The sequence below is a fragment of the Vicugna pacos genome, chromosome 26, assembly GCF_048564905.1.
Source record: "Vicugna pacos chromosome 26, VicPac4, whole genome shotgun sequence".
Classification (NCBI taxonomy): Eukaryota; Metazoa; Chordata; class Mammalia; order Artiodactyla; family Camelidae; genus Vicugna; species Vicugna pacos.
In genome coordinates this window covers 15,126,375-15,149,508 of record NC_133012.1, presented here as the reverse complement: position 1 = coordinate 15,149,508, position 23,134 = coordinate 15,126,375, and the positions used below count along the sequence as shown (strand labels likewise).

At 37.3% G+C, this 23,134-nt stretch overlaps 1 long non-coding RNA gene across 1 annotated transcript in view; it reads left to right on the top strand.

Moving 5' to 3' along the window:
* Positions 1–2,603: 2,603 nt before the first annotated feature.
* LOC140689599 (uncharacterized) overlaps positions 2,604–23,134 on the top strand; it is a 30,852-nt gene continuing 10,321 nt past the window's right edge. Inside the window, exons 1-2 of the long non-coding RNA XR_012064639.1 lie at positions 2,604–2,836; positions 8,796–8,918. This is a non-coding gene — a long non-coding RNA (uncharacterized lncRNA). The remainder of the gene's footprint in view (positions 2,837–8,795; positions 8,919–23,134) is intronic.

Sequence of the window (23,134 nt, the reverse complement as noted above, 5' to 3'; positions counted from 1 at the left end):
TGACTAATATAATATGTCTGTATGTGAGTGCTTAGAAAAAGATACATAGTCTTTATCTCTGAGAATCAGGATTGGATGTAAAGAGGAAATTATAGTTATTTTCTTATATTGTTAAATGTATTTTAATTTTTAAAATTTAATTTTTGAGTAGGTAATGCATTTTTTGTGTTTCAAACATTAAAACATTAAAAGTATACACCAAGAAGATCAACTCGTACTTTCTTTTTCATCCACCCCATTTCTGTACCCTGTAAGTAACAAATTAGTATATTGTTTATCTCATCAGAGTGCTTAATGCCAAATCAAGCAAAAACAAATCTATGTTCTTATCTTCCCCCTTTATTACTTACATTTTGTTCTTGACTTTGCTTTTGTTTGACATCAGTATATCATAAAGGTCTTGTCATTTCAGTACATATACACTTTTCCTCTTTATTTATCAATTGTGTAATATTCCACAATGTTCTTTAGTTTATTCAACCAGTCCAGTATTTGCTGAGCACTTGGGTTATTTCTAGGTCTTTTCTACTACTAGCATTGTCCACAATGAATACTTTTGTACACATCATTTTGTAAGTATAGAATAATCTGCAATATAGTTTTATCTTTTCTTTTCAAATTTCTATGCATCAGTTTTTTTTTCTCTTCTCTAAATACATAGCTGAATACCTTTAATACAAGTTTAAATAGTAGTGTTGATAGTGGCCATATTTTTCTCATTCTTCCAGATAAGAAAATGTCTTACTTAGGAAAGACGCTGGTGTTTGGGCTGGGCTCACCTATAATCATAATGTATCAGTTGGGATCTGTGCAATAAAAAGTTCAAGGGAAGTTATTTTTCTACCCATAACATTTCCGACACCAAACATGTGAGTTTTCCACACTAAGCAATTCTCCAAATCTCTGTGGACACCAACTCTCTATCCTACAATTTAATTCAGTTATGACACCAACTACCCAGAATTGGCACAGGCCCCGCCCACCCCCAGCTTAAGGGCTCAGTCCCACAAGACTGTCCCCAACTTCAGATGCCAGTTGCAAGCAATGAGCCTCCAGGTTACCCACACTTCTGTCCAACTTGACGACCAGTTAGGGGTTTCCACCATCCCCTCCTCAGGTTCTGTAATTTGCTATAGCTCACGGAATTTAGGGAAACTCTTATTACCAGTTTGTTATAAAGGATATTGCAGGGCAGCAAAATTTGCTACCCCAAAATGTGTCTCTTTGGCAGGAGAATTAATTTAGACTGATTATTTTTAAGAAGTAGAAGACTCAGAAAGTCTTGGTTTTTAGCTCCTCTTTAGCTGCCTAAAGAATTTAGATAAAGAGCCTGTTTCTGGAATTGACTTATCACCAGTGGTATTATAACCAGGAGGAGGGGAATAAAAATTACCTTGGTTCTTAGTCACCCAAAAAGAAAAAAAAAAAAGAACGTTTAATGGGAGCAGAGAGCATGATACAGATAGAAGATTTTATTTGCAAAGTAAAAAGGTAGTAAAATATAGTGCACCCTGAGAACTGGGGGTGGGCCAATCCAAGAGAGGAGAAACAGCGCGCACTCCTTTGTTTTTCCTGTCGTTATATCCTGGCTTAGGGGGTATTTTCGAGACTGATTGACTCATTCATGGCTCAGGTTCCTTGTGCTCAGGTTGATTGACGGCTCAGGTTCCTTGTGCTCAAGAGCCCATCTCTTTTGCACAAGTTCTTACCCATGATGCACATGGAGAAACCGACAGGAGGGGGCTCGAACTGCAATGTTAATTACATTATAATGAGCATTGGGTCAAGTTAAGCCAAGTCCTTCCTTCTATTGCGCAGCCGCAGCATTAGATTTGAGCCCGCTTCTTTGCTGGCTTTCATTCAGAGAAAGTAAAAGCTTCTTGGAGCCCCTTATCCTGAGGCGCAGGCCTTCTGTTATTTTCTGGGTTGCTCCCTCCCCCATCCTCTCCCCCTGCCCGGTGCTCATTTCTATCTAACTGCCTAACAATATCAGCAAAGAATATGGGCTAGGTGGGGGAAACTCTGCAGGGCCTAGAGATCAGAGTCCGCTCTGTGTTTGCAAGGCCCGGCAAACACTTGTTTACCAAACATTTGCTTTTCTGTCTCCCTGTAAGTTACCTTCCTCCCTCTTCGAAGTCCCAGACCACTATCCCCAACATCCTCTTTGGTCTTTAGTTTAAGTGAAACTGAGGGTGGTCGTCATCAGTTAGCCATCAATAAATTGCAGTGTATTATTATAAATATAATTGCAGTTTATTAATATAAACTGCAACCTCTCTTCACTGATCAAGCTTGCTTTAATTCTTCCTACTTAAACTTGAATGTCCTCCAAGGCTCACGTCACAGGCTTATCTAAACAATAAGATACCTTCCCAGGTTGTTTTATCAGACACTTGGAGTCAGCCGTGTCCAGTTCAGCTCAAGCCGGTTAAGACTGGTTGGCACCCCGGACCCTCCCACTGGGCTTGCGTGAGTGTCCGCTGGGTGACCTACTGACCTCCGAGCCAGGCGCCCGACGCTCAGAACCTGCAGCCATTTTCCGGACCGCGTGCGGTGATGACGCAGGTGGTCTAGCTGCGCCTGCGCAGACTGACGAGCGCGCATGTTTTTCTTGTCTGCAATTTCCTTTTCCCAGGCTCCGCGGGCCTCAGCGTTATCCCATTCATGTCCCCAAACCCGTGCCTTCAGAGGAAGCAGGTTTGAGATTTGTTCTTCTTTCTTCTCGCTTGGTCGCCTTTTGAATAAATCCTTTTCCTGCTGCAAACCTCGCGTCTAAGCACTGGGCTTGCGGCGTTGGACGAGCGGACCTGATTCAGTAACGGAAGATGGCCCTGAGGTGAGGATTTCTGCTATTTTGGTTATTCCCTCAGTTTCCCTGCGTTCTCTTATGTATACACGTTATTCAACTTTTGTTTAGTTATCTTCTGTTAATCTGTCTCACGTCAGTTTAATTCTTAGACCAGCCTTAGACAAGAACCTGGAAGGATAGAGGAAAATTCTCTTCTCCCCCACAGTATTACAAAGGACACAGATACCAGTGAGGTGAAGAGGTACGTAGGGTGAGGCCTGGAAGGACTTCAGGTCTGGGAGCGTCTGTACTTGTGGAGTATGGGGTGCGTCACCCTCCTGGTTCAAGCACATGAATGTATTCACGAACTTGGAAGCTCTCCAAACCCCGTAATTTAGGGGTTTTATGTAAGTTCCATTACGTAGGAGCGATTGATTAAATCACTAGCTGTTGGTGGTTAACTTGACCCTCAGCCTCTCTTCTCCCTGGGCGTGGGGTTAAAGTGTCAAGCCTTTCAGCCCACGGTTGGTTCCTCTGGCAGCCGGCCCCCATCTTCTAAGAATCCCCTCACTTTTTTAAACTTGGGTACAATTGAAAGGGGCTTATTATATATATAACAACAGATGCTCCTCTCACCCCACCACCCAGGAAACTCCAAGGGCTTTAGAAACCCTAATGCCAGGACTGGAGACAATAAATGTGTACTTCTCATTATACCACAATATCCCAACAGTACAATCAAACTAATTAATGTAATTAAAGTAATTAATGAGAATTTATTGAAGAGAACTCTTTTATGAGAAACGGGGTGGGAATAAGAAAACCAAACAGGGATGGTGACGTTTATGGGACCAGCCACACAGTAAGGTGGCATTGCCCTCCCCAGGACTGAAGGGGAAACAGGAAATGGGGGCTCTGGGAGCAAAGAGCTCTAGGCAAGAGCCTCCTCATAGAAACGTAGCCTTCAGTAAAGAGTCACTTTAACCCTGCCATCTTCTCTAACTGGCTTAACTCAAGCAGAAACTGATGGTCTTGATACAGGAAAATGGGGTGCAAGAGGATGGCCATTCCCCAGCTCTTGGTTGAGCCCCCTGGGATGTGCCCCACCAAGTGAGGGTCCCTGACTTCGTTCAGGAAAGAATTCAAGAGTGAGCCATAGTAGAGTAAAAGTAGATTTATTCAGAGAGATGCACACTCCATAGACAGTGTGTAGGCCATCTCAGAAGGCCACAGAGGCCAAGAGGCATGGGGATGGATGTTTAAAGTAAAAGTAGGTACACGCTCCATAGACAGTGTGGTTCGTCTCACTCAGAAGGGACATCAGCAGCCTCAGAGCACGGGCTCAGTTAGGAAAAATGAGATCAGCCCTGAGGTGTGGGGCTTGTTCATTTTTATGGGCTTGGTAACTTCATATGCTAACAACTGGGAGGATTATTCCAAGTACTTTGGGGAAGGGGCTTGGGTTCCCAGGAACTGGACCACTACCTACTTTTTGACCTTTTATGGTTAGCCTCGGAACTGTCAAATGGCGCCTGTGGGAGTGCCATTTTCCAAGCTAACATATCATAATGAGCGTATAATGAAGCTCAAGGTCTACTGGGAGTTGAATCTTCTGCCATCTTGGTGCTAATTGCTCTGTCATTCTTTTTATGGTTGTACCTACCCCCTTCCCTCCTGTTTCAGTCTGCCTCGCAAGAACAAAGGAATACAGAGCAGGATGATTAAACCTTCTGAGATCCAAGCCCTTCTGAACTTTTTTGTTCTTCCTCATGGCCTACCCTTGTGGGATTTTTGTCTGATTGGTGTTTGGCAGCACTTACATACTATTTGGAATCTGTGATTGAATGTGTCTCCTCATCTTTGAAAATGTGGCTTAAAGATACCTAAATATATTTTTTATGCTCATGTGTATGTTATTTAGGCAGAAAAATGGGAAGATGAAACATTAAGCTCCTGTCATATTCCAATAGGAACTAGAACTCCCTATATTTAATTTTTAACAAGGAGAATAAATTATATATTATTTATACAATTAAAGGAGAAAAATAAATTGCTTTATTTCTTAAGCTTTTGTTTTGAAAAGAAACAGGCATAGTTAAAGGTATGCTGTGATCTGGCACTTAGCCAAATCTTTAAAAAAGCTTGTGTTAGAAACTGAAAGGAACATAAATAAACTTAATGTTTGACCATAATACAGACTGTCCCCAGTACAGGCTCCTGTTGCCAAGTGGTGGTGTTTATCAAACACTCCTAACCATTCTGATTACTCTGGAGACTGTTTTAAATTGTTTCACTTTAAGCATCTCCTTAATTTAAAACTCTTAGTTTACACTTTTTTTGACATAGTGTCTCTTATTTTTATCTTTAGTGCATTTCATTTTTTACCCCCTAAAAAGTAGCTAATATATTTTCTTTTAAAAGTTTTTGATTGTCTAGAGCATTATGATCTGATTTTGGAGCAAAGTCTACAAGTATTTCCCTTGGTTTAATTTCACAATGATAGAATGTATAAGTTGGGTTTTAAATAATTTATGATGTTTTCCAGTGTGAAACCCAGATAGAAATCTAGTGATTAATGCCTGCCTCCTGCTTGATGAGCTCCTTCAGAGATCAAAGGATACCTTGTTAGTCACTTAGAAAGTACAACAGATTAGTTAAAGCGCATGTAGTCTCAGACTGTTCAGAATTTCCAAAGTTACCCGTCAGACCCTGAACAAGAGAAAAAGTGACATGTTGAAGGGACTCAACAAAATTTACCTTCCTAAAACAACCATTCACAGATAGCCTCTGTAGGTGTGGGTGTTTTGCCCCAAACGTAGCAATACAGGGTTGGTGATGGTTTTGCAGCCTATTCATATTTTGGTAACTTGAGTTTCCTAAAAATGAAACAATCAACATTTTCTCAAGTAAAAACAGGTGAATATTGAAGTCTGATAAGTTCTCTACATTTATATGCTTCCCGAGCATCTGGGTTGCTCTTCCAGTACTTTGCACCGTTTAATAATTTAATTATTTTGAAATAGTTCATTTAATCTGTCTGGCCAGCTATATACCATTAGCTACACAAGAAGAGGCTGAGTCTGTTTCATCTAAAACGATCTGTCTCTTAGGACAGTGTCCAGCACTCAGTAATTATTTATTGGTGAACAAGCATTGAGCTGAATAAGTGTGTTGAAATCTCAGCATCTGTGGGTTAGGCATGCAGTGGAAAACTTAGAGTTTAAAATTAAACTCTAATATTTGTAGATTTACTTGGACTCTAGTTCAAAATGTGATGTTTTAAAAGCTCCTGCAGTACGATTTCCATGTAACTGCTAATAAATAAAGTTACCTTTTCCCACAGTAAACTGCTCTCTGTTAGCTTTTTCTCTTCATGTCTTTCACTGACATCACTTTGTCTCTTCCGCTAGACTTTGCACATCTTGAGGGCCAGGACATGGTATTCCCAGTAAGGACTCGAAAAATATTTCTTGATTCACTGTTTGAATTAATAAAAAATTACCAGCATATTATTGATATGTCTTGATTGAGTGGGCTTCTACACAGAAGAGAAATCTTAAAACTTACATTTTGATTTGAGTATATTTCCTTTAGTCCCCTTGGCAGAGAGAGAGAAATTATGAAATATTTAATATACTATAAAAGCATGAATTATTTATGAATAAAACTGGCCAGAACGCAACATTTCAGTAAGCGCTAACATCTAAGTGCTGCCTTTAAAAATAAACTATTCTTAAATTCAAGCCTAAGTACACCTGTTGGGAGTGCCTCAAATTTTGAGAATTAAAGTTGATGATTAGCTCTGGTAAAAGTATCTTGTTGCAATCTAGCAAAATTAATACTCTCCTGAGATCATGAACAGATTCTCAAGGAAAAAAAAACTTCTAAAATGCATTTTCAGTAATGGTAGTTCATTGAAACAAGTGAAAAATATTTCTGGTTGAATACTTGAAGAAAACTTGACTGACAGATTGTATCATATCTACTGGTAAAGAGTCTCATTAGGACAGACATGAGTATAAAATATTTGTATAATACTTCAGAATCCATAAAGTGTATTTTCATGTTGCAACTCACATAATCCTCCAACTCACGTGAGTTGTTTGAAATCTTTATTTTACAGAGTAGGAAACTAAAATAGAGAGGCATTAAGTGGTCACTTATGAACTGTTAGTTTGTCAGTCTACAGTTTACAGCCCAGTTTCTTGAGGAAAGGTAGGATGCTATTCTTCCTGTTTGAATGGGTGTGTTTCGCACATGAACAATACAGACTAAGATGGTTCAGCTTCCTAAATGTATGGATCGAAAAACTAAGCATTACTAAACAATGTTTCTGTGATCCCAAGATGATGGATTCAAAAATAAATAGAACAAAGGAATAGAATCTGGCTCAGGCTGGTGATTAATTCTCACAGATGTTTAAAAATGCTTCTTTCAACTTAACTTCTTTGTGTTGTAGTGTGAGTTTTTTTAGCCACCGAATTACGGAGTTTTCATAGTGTATATAGTTGTAGGAGTATAAAAAAGGAAACAATGATGTTGCAAAAGTTGCCTGAAAAAGTCTATTGTTTTCTTCTTTTCCTCAATCAGACACACTCCTTTCTCTATGTATGAATACATGCATGCACATGCCTCATGTAGCATTTGCTTGCTTATCTACCCATTCCTAAGATTTTATCTTGAGTGTCTTATTTATTGACAACTTGCTGTGATGTTCAGAAAGGAGTGTTTTTTTTTCTGAAAGATAAACTTCAAATAAGATCTTCAAAATAGATTTTAGATTTTACTTTGTTACAGCAGGATTTTATCATGCAATATGCTTTCTTTTACCAAGTATGTGTCTTGATAAAGATTTTTGAAAGAGATGATTCTTCGAGGTTCCCTTAAGAGCTTCCAAATGACCTTAGTGGGCAGCTGTGGCCTTTGGATTACCAAAAGAAATAAACTTGTCTAAGAGAACTCCAGCTTGCTAAATTTAGGACATTGACAAGCATTTGACCTTGGTCCTAGTAAAATGTGATAGTAAGCATATGAAGAGCTATTGCTTTTGTTTCTCCTTTCTCTATTGCCCAAATTTAAAACAACATGGAGTAAGATTAGAACTTTTTGATTTTGACATTCTTAATGCTATAAAAAATGAATAAAGGGCAGAGTTCATCTCATGCATTGATGCACTAGTATATTCATTATTTAGATTTGTGTTCATAAGCTCTAATAGATGTGTTGAACATTTTAGAATTCTAATTCCCTTAATTCCCTGGATCTCTAGATGGATGAATTTGGGAAGAAGATGGCAAAAATATTACTTAGCTGTGATATGCCTAATTTGTTGTAGAACTTGAAATTAAATGTAAAAAAAGAGAGAAATACTTAATTTATTTTGGGTAATATTAAGAATAAGATAATGAGAATCAACACTAATATTCAGGATTTAACTAAGTGGAAATTATAGAATCATCTATGTAACTTCAAGATTTGTATGTACTATCTTCTTACCAATTAATTATTTAATTAAACAAATATTTTCTTATTATACACTCTTTGCCAGGCTTTGTTCTAGTTCTTGAGATTTATAGGTTAATAAAACAAGTACAAATCCTGCCCACCAGGCACTCGTATATGAAGTGTATAAACATTTTATATTGATTTATGCTGTGTATAAAATATGTATGCATGCACTAGATTTTATAACATACTAAACAATTCTGGCAGTGGATCTAAAAGCTAAAGAACCATTGGAAAGACATCATATCTAGTCACATGTTGGAGAGCACCGTGCAAAAAAGTATTTTTTGCAAATGCATCCAATGTGGAAATGCTATGTAAAAAAACTTACTTTACTGATCTCAGTGATCTTAGTAATTACAGAGTTATAAACCATAAACATGTAATAGCTGACATGGAAGATGGATGAGGAAGACAGAGTGACAGCTAAGCAACACTAAGCCATGTAATTATTGTGATAATTATCAACAATGCAGTGCATTTTTTTTTTGTCTTGTTGAAGTCAGTTGGTGGAGGCATAGAGGACCAGTGTGGCTTATAATAGCTGAGATCTACACACTTCATTTGGGTCAAGCAAGATGTCTTTGTGGAGCATCTCCATCCATTGATAGGAGCAGAAAAGAAGGTGAGTCCCTCCACCTTCCCTCCCCTACCCCCAATGCTTTTCACATTGTGCTTTTGTTACTGCACGTAACTCTGGTCTGCTCACCCGTGCACAGTAAAGACAATCTATTGACACTGGGTTGTGGTGAGGGAAAATGCAGGGTTTATTACAGAGCACCAAGCAAGGAGAATGGGCAGCTCATGCTCAAAAGACCTGAACTTGCAGGTGGCTTTCAGGGAAGGGTTTTTTAAAGGCAACCCGTGGGGTGAGGGCTGCAAGGCACATGGCTTTGTTCTGATTGGTTGGTCGTGAGGTAAGAGGGTAGTATTTCAGGAATCTTAATTAATTTTCTGGTTCCAACCAGTCTGAGGTCTAGTGCTTGCAGTTAGCATGCGCAGAGGTCTAGTTTCTGCATAACAACTCAAAGATAATGTGTCCAGTTGTTACGTGTCCCTTGAGAGGGAACTAGGACTCTGAACTATCATTCAGACTCTCTTGCTTAACTGCTTTCCCTTTGTTTCTGTACTCCATCACTTCTCTGATTAATAACTGCTCGAGTCTGCTCTTTGGAACTCAGGGAAGGTCTAAGAGACTAAAGTCTTCTTTCCTGCAAACAGCTAATGGGACAAAGAGAAGTCTTGTCACCCAGGAAAGCCTCCCAGTGTCCTGTGCAGTTTCAGTTTGACATTGTCTCTAGAAAAATACTGAAATTCTAAGATATGATTTCATTAAACAAATAATGTATCCTACAGGGATTTTAAAAGCATTCTTGTATGTCTTTATTTATTCATTATAGTTTATTTATAGACTTTAATTCACATTTACTAAGTGACATTTATTTATGTTATATACTTCTTTCCAAGTAGCAATGTATTGAGTAAAGATAAAACATTTTAGGTGAGTTTAAGAACATATAGAAAAGATTTAAAAATCTTCTACATTGATAACATAATAGAATCAATGGTTATTTAAATGACTCTATCAACTTGTTTAGACAGGTTGAAACAACTTATCTTAAGGGCATTCCAACAATCCCCTTCAAAAAGCCAGCAATTCACCCAATATAAGCATTTTAATAAAAAAGATCTTCTGTTCCTGTTGCTTTTGTCTTCTCAGAATGGGGGTGGGGGTGGGGTTTGGGGTTGGGTAAGGGAGAAACAAACTATAGAGCAAGCTTTTAAAAACAGATAAAATGATATTTTTCTTTAGGATGGGCAAGGAAAGTTTCACTGAAAGAAACACATCTCAGGTAAAGCTAGTTTTCCTTTTATTCATCTTAAAACTGACCAGAGAGGCTCAATGTGTGCCCTACACTTTTTGTTCTGGGCACCTGAGTGGTGCACAATGTATCACTTATCAGTAGAACAAAAGCCTCCTTTATCAGTCAAGCGCTGAGGAAGATGACAGGGGGAGACTCACAGCCGCTGCAGGCAGCTCCTTTGCTGGGACGGAACAGGAAATAGACTATTCATGTGGACTTTCATGTCTAACTCTATTTAATTGGACTCAAGTAAGATTAGCTTCTTTCAAAACATATCCATGTTTAATGGTAATCCTAGCTGCTTGTTTCTTCTGAGAGACTTGGTTCAGAAAATTTAGAAAATAAATTGTATTATCTGGGTTTTACAGTAGAAACAATAACTTTTTATTTAGCTAAAGAGTACTGGTGTATTATGAACACTTTACCTTCTAGAATAATATCTTTCATTACAAATGATAACATAAGTGTCATATTACAATATTAAATTATAATATAATAAGAATATAAAGGCCAAATAAAATTAGGAAGGTTTTGTGCTATGGATAGCGTAAAAGAATGTTAAAAGGAAATTTTTATTGTCCTGCAAAGATACAATTTTAACTGTAATTTAATTCTCAATATTAATCTTGTTATTGAGTAGATTCTTTTCTCTTTTATGTAAATATATTTATCCTTTTAGGATTATAAGGTTATACACATACTCCCCCTAAAGTAAAAAAAATTTTATTTGGAAGGTCCCTAAAATGTAGAACCCCAAATTCTTGAGCAATTATGAGAGAACCGTTTCCTGAAAAGCTCAAAGGTTTCTTAGTTGCTATGTAGGTCACTCCATGTGAGAATAATTTAATACAGAATATTTCACACATAAGAAGTCAGTACTGATCACATTTTCTTTCATTCTGCTTCGTGTGTCCCTGATATAAATGTTTGAGGAATTATAAATTAGAATAATTAGATATAATGATTTTTATACCATCACAGATTCCATGCCAAGGGTAAAAACAGAATAATGTTATGTATTTGCAGTATGATTAATTATAGAAACATCAATTTGGGATGCTCTCAAGGAAGGAAAGAAAATTTACATTAAAAATTAAGAAAAATTTAAAAAAAGTTTACAAACCATCTAAATTTATAGCCTGACATATTTTAGTGACTTAGTAAAATATGCCATATAGGGATTCTTGTTTCAATGAAGAATTAAAAATTTCTCCTACCAAAAAAAAAAAAAATTTCTCCTACCAGTTTTTGTCAGTATATGCTTCTATATGCATGTTTGAAAATAATTTCCTTGATTTTCTACAATACTTACGGCACTAGTTTAGATACTGAGAATAGCTGTGAATAAGACAAAATGATTTAAGTAGCTTGATCATAAGTGTTGTGGAATATTTGTATTAGTCATTTAAATGATGGAATGATTGAAGTTTTATCACAGAATAATGACAAACTTAATGTTTTGTTTGGATTTAATTCTCCATTTAATGTTTTCTCATCTGCATCATATGAGAAAGTTGGTCCAACATTCAAAAAGTAATTTGTTTCTGTCTCTGGCATCTATTTATCTAGATATATAGATTGTATATTACTATATACCTAAATAAAGATCACACACACACACACACACCCACACCCCGGTCTGTATACTACAGGTCTAATGAAAATGATCTTACAGAACTCCAGGAAGAGCAATATACCTTGTCTCTTTTAAAATATTCCCTTTTCCTTTACTTTTCATAAGATTCTTATTAAATTAAAATAAAAATGTTGAAGCAGTCAAAATAGAGTTGAGATTTCAAATTGAATACTAAAGGTTTTTTTGTTGTTGTTTTAAGTTAAAAATTTTTGTAAGATAAGGACTTATTTCTGATGATTTTAGTAATATTATTTGGGTGTTGTGATGTTACATTCCCTCCATGATTTGCCCACCTGTGGTCCTCATCACCTTCTGTTTTAAGATCAGCCAACTCATCTGTCTCCCAGAATAATTGTCTTGCCTTACCTTCACCGCTGGATGTAGGATTCAACCAGAAGTAATGTTTCTGAATAGTCCAGCTTTTTTTCTGTTCTAATCTATCCTCAGACTGTCCAACCACATATGCTGTAATCATGGTACAGTTGGAAGCAACATCTTTTTCCAGTTTACTATTTAAAAATAATTGATGCAAATGAGAAATTTCTGGGCTTTAGTAGTGCTTCTTACTCTCTTCACAAACCTCTTTCTGAATCTTGTTACCACTCCTGGAGGTGTTAGCAAAGTAGGTCATTTTTTATGATGAAATATAAATATAATGACTCCTGTTCAGAGTAAGAGTATGTGTTGGTGTCTTGAATGTTTGAATCATTCTGTAATGTCCCTATAAGCCTTTGCTGAAATACTCCTCAAAGGATGTTCCTATTTAATAGAAATAATAATAATAATAATAATAGTTTTATAATAATAATAATAATAGTTTTTTTAGTTACCAGAGGCTTACTTGTTTTCAAATTTTTTCTTCCAGGGGAAACAATTTTTATAAATTGTATGATTTGCTGGAAAAGTAGAAATTACTAGTGTGTTGGGAAAAAAATTCTATAAGAAATTTAGAACATGTAAACGAAATCACTCTTAACTGAGAGTTAACTCAGAATGATTGCTTTATTCATGGGTGGAATAGACTTAGTGGGAAATGATGAGTAATTATTACTTTTAAAATAATGAATGCTGTACTTAAAATGTCAAATCATGATAGCATTTGGATTTCACCGTGCATCTAATTAAAGAATCTACTTTTGTTATCACACCTGCACACCACCTATGTAATTTCTGCTTTTATCGTAAGGTCTTCCAAGCTCCCTGTGATGGTTAGTTTTATGTGTCAGCCTAGCTAGGCAGTGGTCAACCCAGATACTTGGTCAAAACCCTGTCTAGATGTGTCTGGGAATGTTCTTTAAAGATGAGGTTAACATTTAAAACAATAGATTTTGAGTATAGTAGATTAGCCTTCAACATGAAGGTGGGTCTCATCTAATCAGGTGAAGGCCTTAAAAGAAAAAGATTGCATTTTCCAGTGGAAGAGGAACTTCTGGTAGCAGATAGCTTGTGGACTTGAGCTACAATGTCAATTCCAGCCTTCTGGCCTGCCCTGAAAATTTCAGACTTGCCAGCTTCCAAAATTGTGTGAGCCAATTCCAAAAGTAAGCCTATATCTATATCGTATAGTTCTGTACCTAATTTATTGGGTTTTTTTTCCCCAGAAAATGCTGACTAATACACCCTCTGTGTCCTTAATCACTCTCTCTTAATCACAGGGTTGAGAATCACCCAGCATCTGTTCTCAGTCTCTTGCCAGGCTTGTATAAAGTGGATAGATACCTTAAGGACTATACATTTTTTTAGTATTTCAGATTCATATGCTATAAGTACTAAGATAGCAAAGTACAACTTAAGTGTAAATTGGCTCATTTATAGGCTCTAAAATTTTAAATCTTTGTTTAGATAAACCAGTCCTACTGATTTGTATATGATTTAGCTATTTAGAAAAATGGTAAGCTGGTAGATGAAATACAGAAGGATTTACAAGCAACATAGTTTTTATTTTATTTCATTTTTCAATTCAAGAGTTAAAATTTTTTTATTGGCAGGTCAAAGTCAATTAGGAAAAGAGACAGAATTAATGGTCACCACAACTATTGATAAAATAAGGGACAGCAATTTTGAATTTAGGAGTTTCACTCCAGTTCCCCAAATCTTTAAAGGAATGTAGCTGTGTCTTTGTGTTGGTTTTATAAATAGACACTATTTCAAGGAGGAATTGAGTCCCTGAGAAATAAAGTAGAAAAGTAATGAGAACATGTCCCTATCTCAAGCTTCCTGGTTCATTGTAATAAAATTATTTTCTCATTTTCCCTTAGTTGCAGGTACTTCACTGACATAATTACATTTTAGTGGAAAGAAGAGATCACAATGAGAGAGCATTTTGTCCAGTTTCACACTAAGAAACATGATCATTTTATATATATATATATATTTTCTTTTCTCTAGCTTATACCAATAAGAATGTAAGGATTACACAAAATAATTGCATAAACGGCTACTTCCTGCCGATATAAAATGTCACCGAACACAATGGTAGGGTCTTTCTCCAAATCGCTGCTGACTTTTTGGTCTGACCTATGAAGGGAAATCACATAAGCTACTTAAGGTTGGAATAATAATCTCTGGAGATTAAAACGATGAAAGCTTTAAAACTGGCTGCATGCCAAATTTTGATTTCCTGTTGTGCCTTGGGGCATAGTGTGGTCAATTTTGGGAAATTGTTCTCCTGGTTGGTGTTCAGAGACTTCTTTGCAGTTCATTACAATTTAGCCAATGCTAAATTTTAATAGTTGGCCCGTTTGGGGTCAGGTAATAAATTCTAAGAAACATGACTCTTTAGTATCATTTTTCCATTTATTAGTAATGGGGCTGTGTAGAGTGGAGAGTAAGAACACAGCTTTTGGACAAAGAGAAGGAAGGGTTTCCATTCCAGCCTCTCCTTTTATTACTCCAGTGATCTATGAGGCAAGTTAATTAGCATCTGGGTAAAAATGATGAATAAAGTTGTTGTAAGAATCACCTCAAATTAGATGATGCATATAAGGTGGAATATATAAGTGTGGTACTGGCTGCTGTTTATCACTTAGAGCAAACGCATTTCCATTTCATTGTCTTCTAAGCATCTCCAGTTTAGCATGTCCAGTCCTGGATCTCTACCCTCAGCAAATTTCCCCATCTCAGTTGATAAACTCCATCTTTCCAATTGCTCAGCCTTCACTTCCTTCATACCCCATGTAAATCCTTGAGGGAAGCCTTAGGATCTACTTCCAAAATATTTCAAGACTTTAACTGCTAATTCCCACTTCCTCCCACTGTGTTCTAAGCTATCATCGCCTTTCACCTGGGCTTCAGGGGCTAGCAAGAAAAAGAATTAAAAGATGACTCCAAAAATTTTAGCCTGAATAATTGGACAATGGCGCTACCAAGACAATGATACAAAAGGAACAAGGAAAAAAGTTCAGTCAACAGTCAGAGTTCATTGTCAGTGAGATACAAGAACCTCTGTTCACTCTGGACCATAATAACCCATATTCAAGTTCCCTAGCATTGCAGCAGAATCAATAACTGAAAGGCTCCTGTTAATTACGATGTGCTGCAAAGTACTTGGAGTAAACAAGATGATAATCTTTCAGACAAGAAAATGGTATTCAATACAGAGATAGAAATTGTGGCAGCTAAATGCATGTTCTGTTTTCTGACACATGGTATCATTTTGGGGATCACTTGATCAAGCCTTTATTGTTTGGTTTTTATTTTATCCTTATAACGGGTAGTTCAAACTATGAAACTTGGTAATTAATATGCTATAGCTATACCTTAAATAAACTTTTTATTAGGGGAAGTCCCATAGGCTATCAACTTGGTTTCAGCAATCAACACATTGCCAATCTTATTTCATCTGTTTTTCACCCACTCTCTCATCTCTCTTCAACTGGTTAATTTTGAATTCCATTTTGTTTATAAATATCCAGCATATATTTATTAAAGATAGGGTCTTTATTTTTTAAAGAGCTACACTGCCTTTAAATAGATTGAAAATGGTTAATTTATTACCAGTAAATAACCAGTTTTCTCATTCTGATGAACATTTATTTATTAAAATATTATTGAGTGTCTCAATTTAAGGCTAAGATTTAGCCTCTTATTCCCTGTTTTATTTTGGCAGTGTCTGTAAGGTGATTTTCAAAATGAAATGTTTTCCAAGTAACAAATACTCCCCTAAATAGTAAATGATATATTAAATGCAATACAAGAAGGGATTTTTAAATATTATATTCACCATTATATCACCATTTCTTAGAACACTGCTTCTGAATTCTCCCTCTCTCTGCCCTCCACTTCCCTCAATGCACCCATCCCAATCTGGTGCCACAGTACAGGCTCCATCTTTGACATCTTCCTTGAAAGGCCAGGAGTGAGTTCATGCCATGCTCCATGATGAGTTCACATCCATTAATGGAACTTGAGAATGTAGTCAACTGTCATGGGCATCCATTTCACTTACGAGAATTTACTACAGACTCTAGTTTGGGTTCTCCCATGCATGTTGGAAAAGGTTAACTTTCCTGTTCCTTACCCCTTGAACCTCTAAGAGACGTTCTTGTCACTAATGATTCTACCTGCATGGTGCTTAAACAGTAATGATTATACGTCGACATCCTTGACTATGTTGTGATCTTGAAGGGGGTCACATGGCTGTGTATTTTATTCAGTTTTGTATCTTCAGTGCTAAATCCCGAGTCTGAGGAATAAATCACTCAAATAAGTATCATTATAAAATATTTTTAATGGAACTATTTATTACTTACAATAAATTTCACCCATTTTAGGTGTACAGTTTAATGAATCTTAGCAACTGTATATAGTCATGTAGCCAGCCCCATAATCAAGGTGTAACTGAGTTCCCACTTTCTAAAATATTTCCTTATGCCCCTTCACAATTGATCCACATCCCTGAACACTGCCCAGTGAAGCCATTTATCTACTCTAGAAAAAAAGCAGTTTTGCCTTTTGTAGATTTTCATGTAGATGAAATTCTTGGATTGCTTAATATTATCTGTTAGATCCCTGGACTCACTCACTGTCTTTCTGGATTTTTTTTGCTCAGTTTCTCATCTTGGGGTGTTATCTGTTAGTGCCGTGGTTCTTGAAACTTAGAAGTTGGTCCTCAGTAAAAATTGATAAATAAAATCTAAATTGCATTAGGGGAAGTAAAAAAAAAAGAGAAAGATTTCATTTGGTTAGAAGGAAACAACATTTTATATTGGCATTTATGGACGTGTAGTCGATAGAACTGGACACATGAAATGTGAGAGTTACAAATAACCAGAGACGTTACATGTAATTCTGAACTATTTGACTCTGGCAATCTTTTAAAAGTAGTGTTATTAAATGAGATGTTACTGAGGAGCAAATGGAAGCAGGCCTTCAAAATGATGCAGTTTTAACTTATTTAATGAACCTTTTTAAATTCTTGATCAAAGAGGTAAGAATTTCATGTTAAGAGTATCAGAATCCTAATGTAGTTCTGAAAGGGACTTTGGATAATTTCTACTTCAATTTCTGTATTTAATCAATGAAATAGTTAATATCAGAATAAGATCTTCTGATTTCTAGGATTAATCCTGGTTTTCTGAAATTGTCATTTAATCAGATTAAACTTCATGGTTTCATTTTACTAGGACTTGACAGCTTAACAACTCTCATTTCTTATCTCCATTAAATGCATTTCTCCTTTTGTGCTCCTCTGAAATCTTGCTGTTTTTCCTCCACCAAACTGTGTCTGTTTATTTAAGGCTTCTCAGACAACCATACATCCCACAATTCGCTCTAAAGTTCCATTATTCCCATTACATTGATTTCCAGTTCCAGAGAGCTGCAGCAGTTTCTCTGTTTTTGCTCTTCTGCTATTTTTGTTTTATAAGAATTTTTTGAAAGCTAACATTTATCAAGTAGTTACTATGCACAAAGCTTTTTGATTGTTTCTGGCTAGTCTCTCCCTTAATCCTCCAGGTGGCATTGGAGGGGCATGCCCTCATTTTGCTACTGGGGAAATAGAGGCAGGAAGAGATCAAGTGTGTTTATCACGTTAGAAAACAAGGTGGAGTGCCTTCCGCATGCAGGTTTCTGTGATTAGAATTATTTCTTCTTTCATCCCTTCTATTAGATTTGAAATGGCTTTAGAGTCGGGCTGTGTCTTTTTTTCACTTTGCAATCTCCCACAGTCCCTCCCCTGCGTTCCCAGTGTTATTCATACTTAGTTTTGAGTGACCGGATACTTCTCCTTGCCTCTAAGAGCAGTTGTTCCATGAGTTCGTGTAAAGCAAACCGAACATGTTGCTTTTCAAGGCTGAGCAGAGTCCTGGTCACTGAAGCGGTGGCCGCTCTTTTAGTGATGGCTCGCCACTTCACTGCCACTCCTGGTAGCTTTGTGCAGGCATTCCCGGCTGTTCTGGAACTTGCTCTTTACCATAGGACGTTTACCAGAAGCCAGCCTATCTTGCGATGGTCGTCTTTCAAGTGGCCTCGAGGAAGACTCAAGGCAGCAGTTCTTCAGCTTTATTGCCTCTCAGGCTAAAGCAGTTTTCGTTTTAATGGGCTGCCAAGCAGCATAGAAAGTCCTGGTGGTGCGACCAGAAAGAGGAGAGTCAGAAAAGCAAACTCTGCTCTCCGGGGCTTCAGGTAGATGGCTGCCCTGTAGATTTCTGTTTCATGTGACTCTGATATTGGCAGCTGTGATTTGCTATTTGACTTCCTTTATCACCTGTTCATGTTAACACAGAGGTTCACAGTGTGTCCCTTGTCAGAAAGACTCCACTCAGATAGAGGAACCTAATTGTGTGTTTTGTCATGCTGCTATTAAGGAACCAGGGGGAGGCAGGGTACCCAAACAAATTGTGCAGGAGAATCTTTTACAGAGGTGGCAACCCATGGCACAGAGTGCCTGCCCTGGAAGGATGTGCCTGGGGCACAACCAGCCAGATCTCAGGTTTGTTTGTTACCACATGTTTACACTTTCGGTGGACAGCAGGTGCTGAAGGTACCACTTGAATAGGGGCAGATTGCTATTTTTTTAAAAATATAATCCAGGCTTGCTGTTATCAACAGAGTCAAGTGTAGTAAGCGTTTCTTAAAAGAACACAAGTGAGCAAGATAATAGTTACATGATCCTTAATGACGACTTTTATCTCACTCTCTGTTTCTCTGACAGCATGTTAGATCGCATTAGGCCATTTCCACTAACAATATTGTGGAATACAGCAGCATTCAGCATCGTTCCAGGAAATATGGTCCGCCTTACATGATTTTGTACATAGCTGTGGAGGCTATAATGTGAGATTTAAGGCAGTTGAAAACAAAGAAACTGGCAGGTGATTTCAAGGCTGTGGGTTCCATTTAGGTTGAGGGGGAAATGAAAGAAATAGGTTCCTGTGAGAGATCTGTGTGAGACTCAGTGATGCTTAGAACCTGAGCACGACAGGCCAGGAATTAGAATTAAGGAGAGGAGGAATGTTGCAGCTCCAAGTTCTCTTTCACAACTAATCAGATACGGAAGAGTTTGCCAGAGGCTGGGATGCTCAGAGGCAGGTGTGCCTGAACCAACTTAACAAAAGAAAAATGAATACTACTTCCTGTATAAAACTTTAATCGTATAAAGAAGTTGGAATCAGTGAGATTTAGTATTGGGATTTTTAAAGGTCTATATATTCTTTATTCTTCTTGAAGGATCCTAAAATTAGATAATTATACATGCTGGACATGCCTTGTGTGACAATAAAAATTATCTCAAGGATTATTGTGGAGTTCATACATGGATGTTATAACTTACTTTCTTATGTTTTTAAATAACAAGCTCTTCTTAAGTTTCTAACATTGTATTTGACTAAGAAATAAGCTATTATTTGATTAAAAATGAAAATAATTCATTACAGTATATAATTTTTTTTTATAAAACAAGATTTATAGCTAAGTCCATCATGTGATGGCTTCTGTAGTCCAACTTAAGGGGATAGGTAAGAATATCCACCCCCCCCAAAAAAAAACCCTTTAAAAATTCACAGCTATGATTACTAAAGAACCTACATAAGGTCAGGTACGATAATATTACCAAAAAGGGAGGGGACTGCTGATGGAAGGTCTAAAATAAGCCAAAATAACATGAGATGACAAATAGAGATGTTTGCATAGCATTCCCTGCTGAGAAAGTTGTGAAGCCGTGTGTAGGTTTGGTGGGGAAGGAGTTTGGTAATTGATTCGTGCTGTTGTTCATGGGCCACAGAATAAGGGAAAATGGAATGTTTGTCTTTTACTTTCTGAAGTTGCAAGTGAAATGGTGTCTAGATTCTAATCTAAAATGTAGAAAATGCCAGTTCACCAGGCTGACATAGGCTGATGGACCTATTCTGTAAATGGCTGCACTATTTTATGTTCCCACTAGTATGTGAGTTCTTTTCAGTTTCTCCAGATCCTTGACGACACTCGGCATTGTCTGCCTTTTGTCACTGCCATCCTAGTTAGTGTGAAGTGAGATCTCATTGTGGTTTTAATATGCCTCTCCCCAGTGACAAATAATGCTGAGTATCTCTTCATGTGTGTGTTAGCCATTCCTGTATCTTCTTTGGTGAAGTATCCAGATATTTTGATCACTTTTTTTATTGGGCTGCTTATCTTTTTAATTATTGAGTTGCAAGAATTCTTTATGCTAGATACAAGTCCTATAAGAGGATCTGTGACTTCAAGCCCTTTTTTCTAGTCTGTGGCTTGCCTTTTTACTTTCTTTGTGGTATATTTCAAAGTGCAAAGGTTTTGAATTTTGACGAAGTCCATTTGTTAATGCTTTCTTTTCCTCCTGTGTTTGATGTGTTCACAAAGTTATTAGATAATTTAAAATCACCAAAATTTACTCCTATGTCTTCTTCTAAGAGTTTTACAGTTTTAGTTCGTATATTTAGATCTGTAGTACATTTTAGGTTACCTTTCGTGCATGGTGTGAGAGAAGAGTTCAGATTTCTCCTTCTGCCTCAGGATGTCTGGTTAGGCCAGTGTCATTTGTAGAAAAGACTATTCTTCTGCCACTGAATTATCTTGGGAACTTTGTCCAGTAAGTTTCTTATAGGGTCTGATTCTCGTTGCAACTTAATGTGCATATATCTGGCTGCAATTTACAATTGTCAATATCCTCATATGCTCACAAAGAAACCTAGAGGTAAACGCTACCCTATACATTTCTGATACACGAGGCATTTTACTATTTTGCTAAATCTTTGCTATGGGAGAGGGCACATCTAAGTGCAGGAAAGTAGCTATAGAGAGAGGTTACTCATAATATAAGATACATATGGTTAGGAACCATGGTAAGTGCTAAAATGACTTTTATTACTAAAAGAAGTAGTTCAGCAATAAAGTAATCATCAGTTGCACTTTTCTTATAGCACTGGACTGATCATTTTTATACTGATCTTGTAATTTTTAAGTCTGGAAATATTACGATTGTCAGATTAACAGCTTTATTTGTGTAGGTTGTAAAAAGAAGCTGCATAACCGAAGTCCTTTGCTATCATCTGAATGTTTGTGTCATTCTCAGATTCATATGTTGAAAGCTAACCCCTAAGGTGATGGTATTTGGAAATGGGGGACTCTGGGAGGTAATTAGGTCCTGAGGGTGGAATCCTCACAAGTGGAATCAGTGCCCTTATTAAAAGAGACCTGAGAGAGCTCCCTTGCCCCCTTCTGCTGTCACATGAGGACACAATAAGTCTGCGACCCATAAGAGTGCTGCCACCCACTATGCTGGTACCCTGACCTCAGATTCCCAGCCTCCAGTACTGCAAGAAATACACTTCTGTTGTGTATAAACTACCCAGTCTGTGGTGTTTTGTTACAGCAGCCCAAATGGACTAAGGCATCCTCTGATAGTTCAGTGAAGATAAGTTTATTCACCAGATTTTATTGAGTGCTGAGCCAAGCATCCATTGAGTGGGGCATTTATCACACTCTTTTGTAAATGTTTGCATTTTAATTTTCCTTTGAAGGTTAAAGCATGACTCTGGGCAAAGTCTTTAAACTCTTTTTGCCCTAGTTTTCTGTTCTCTTAAATGGGGATACTAAGTACATCAACCTCATAAGGTTGTTGTGAGGACAAAATGAGTTAATTTATATGAAATACTAAAAGTCGTACTTGACTTCTCGTAAGAGTTAACTGCTGTTGCTCACTTGAAGGCAAGCTCTTTGAGGGCAGTGGTTTTTGTTGCTTTAATTCCTAGGTGTATTCTAATTCCCTAAAAGCATTCCTGACATGTATTTGGTGTTTAAGCATGTCTAGGATGAACAATATGAGACATAAACATGCTGGTTTTGAGCTGGTTGTAGGGATTGGTGAGACTAATGGCTCAGGCCATTGACGAGCCTTCCCACGTCACGTACCTGTCAGGATTTACAAGCATGTGAGACACATCAGTAGGATGCGCAGTCGTCATAGTAACCTTTGCCAACCATCGGTTGGGAACAACGTTATATATGTGAGTGGGGAACTTTCACAGGGACATGTGAGCTAAATTGTGGTAAGTGTAGAGCAAGCCACAAACTAAATTGGGAAGAAACTCATCCCCCCAGGACAGCCACTTAAAAATTTTAAAAGACTTTGGGGAAAAAAATCTTGTCAAAAGTTTCAGATGGTAGGATTATGAAGGGAGAGACTGGGGTAGAAAAAAAGCAAAGTTGGAATGAAAATCCTCTTTGGCTTCAGTAAAGTTTCCTACAAATTCATTGACTTTCCAGTAGCATTTAGGATGATTTGAGAGAGGAGGAATCAGTTTCTAGAAATACATTTAAATTTGAATACCACAGTAAAAGACCTCTTGGAAGCCCTCATGGCTTGCCACTCTGAGCTAAATACCCAGTCAAGTCTAGATTCTATCAAATGAAGATTCTCACTTTAAAAGGAAAGGGAAATTTGATCACGGCTGGGAGTAGGCGAGTCAATGGCTGAAATGAATAGGGAAAGGACACTGTTTCAAAAGCAGCGTGAGAGTAGCCACGTTGGCTCCTTCAGTGTGCTTCTTGACAGATGTGCCATCTCTGAGCTTCTGTTCTTGAGGAAGTTAAGGAAGTGAGCCTCTAACAAAGGAGGGTCTCACTTGCCCCCGGTATGGAGGGCTGCATCTCCAATTGCATTTGGTTTGTTTTAAAAGCCGTAGTTCTTGTGATTTGAGCTTTTGAGGAACAAGTCTGAGGACAGCAAATCTATTTATTTTCAGAACCCAAAGAGGCAGATTTGATTAAAATGTATCTAGTACATCTCTTATTAAAATGGAGATATAAAGCTAAATATCACTGGAGTGTAATTTAGTACATTGAGATTAATATTCATTTATCATAATCTTTTCTCCATTATCTCAA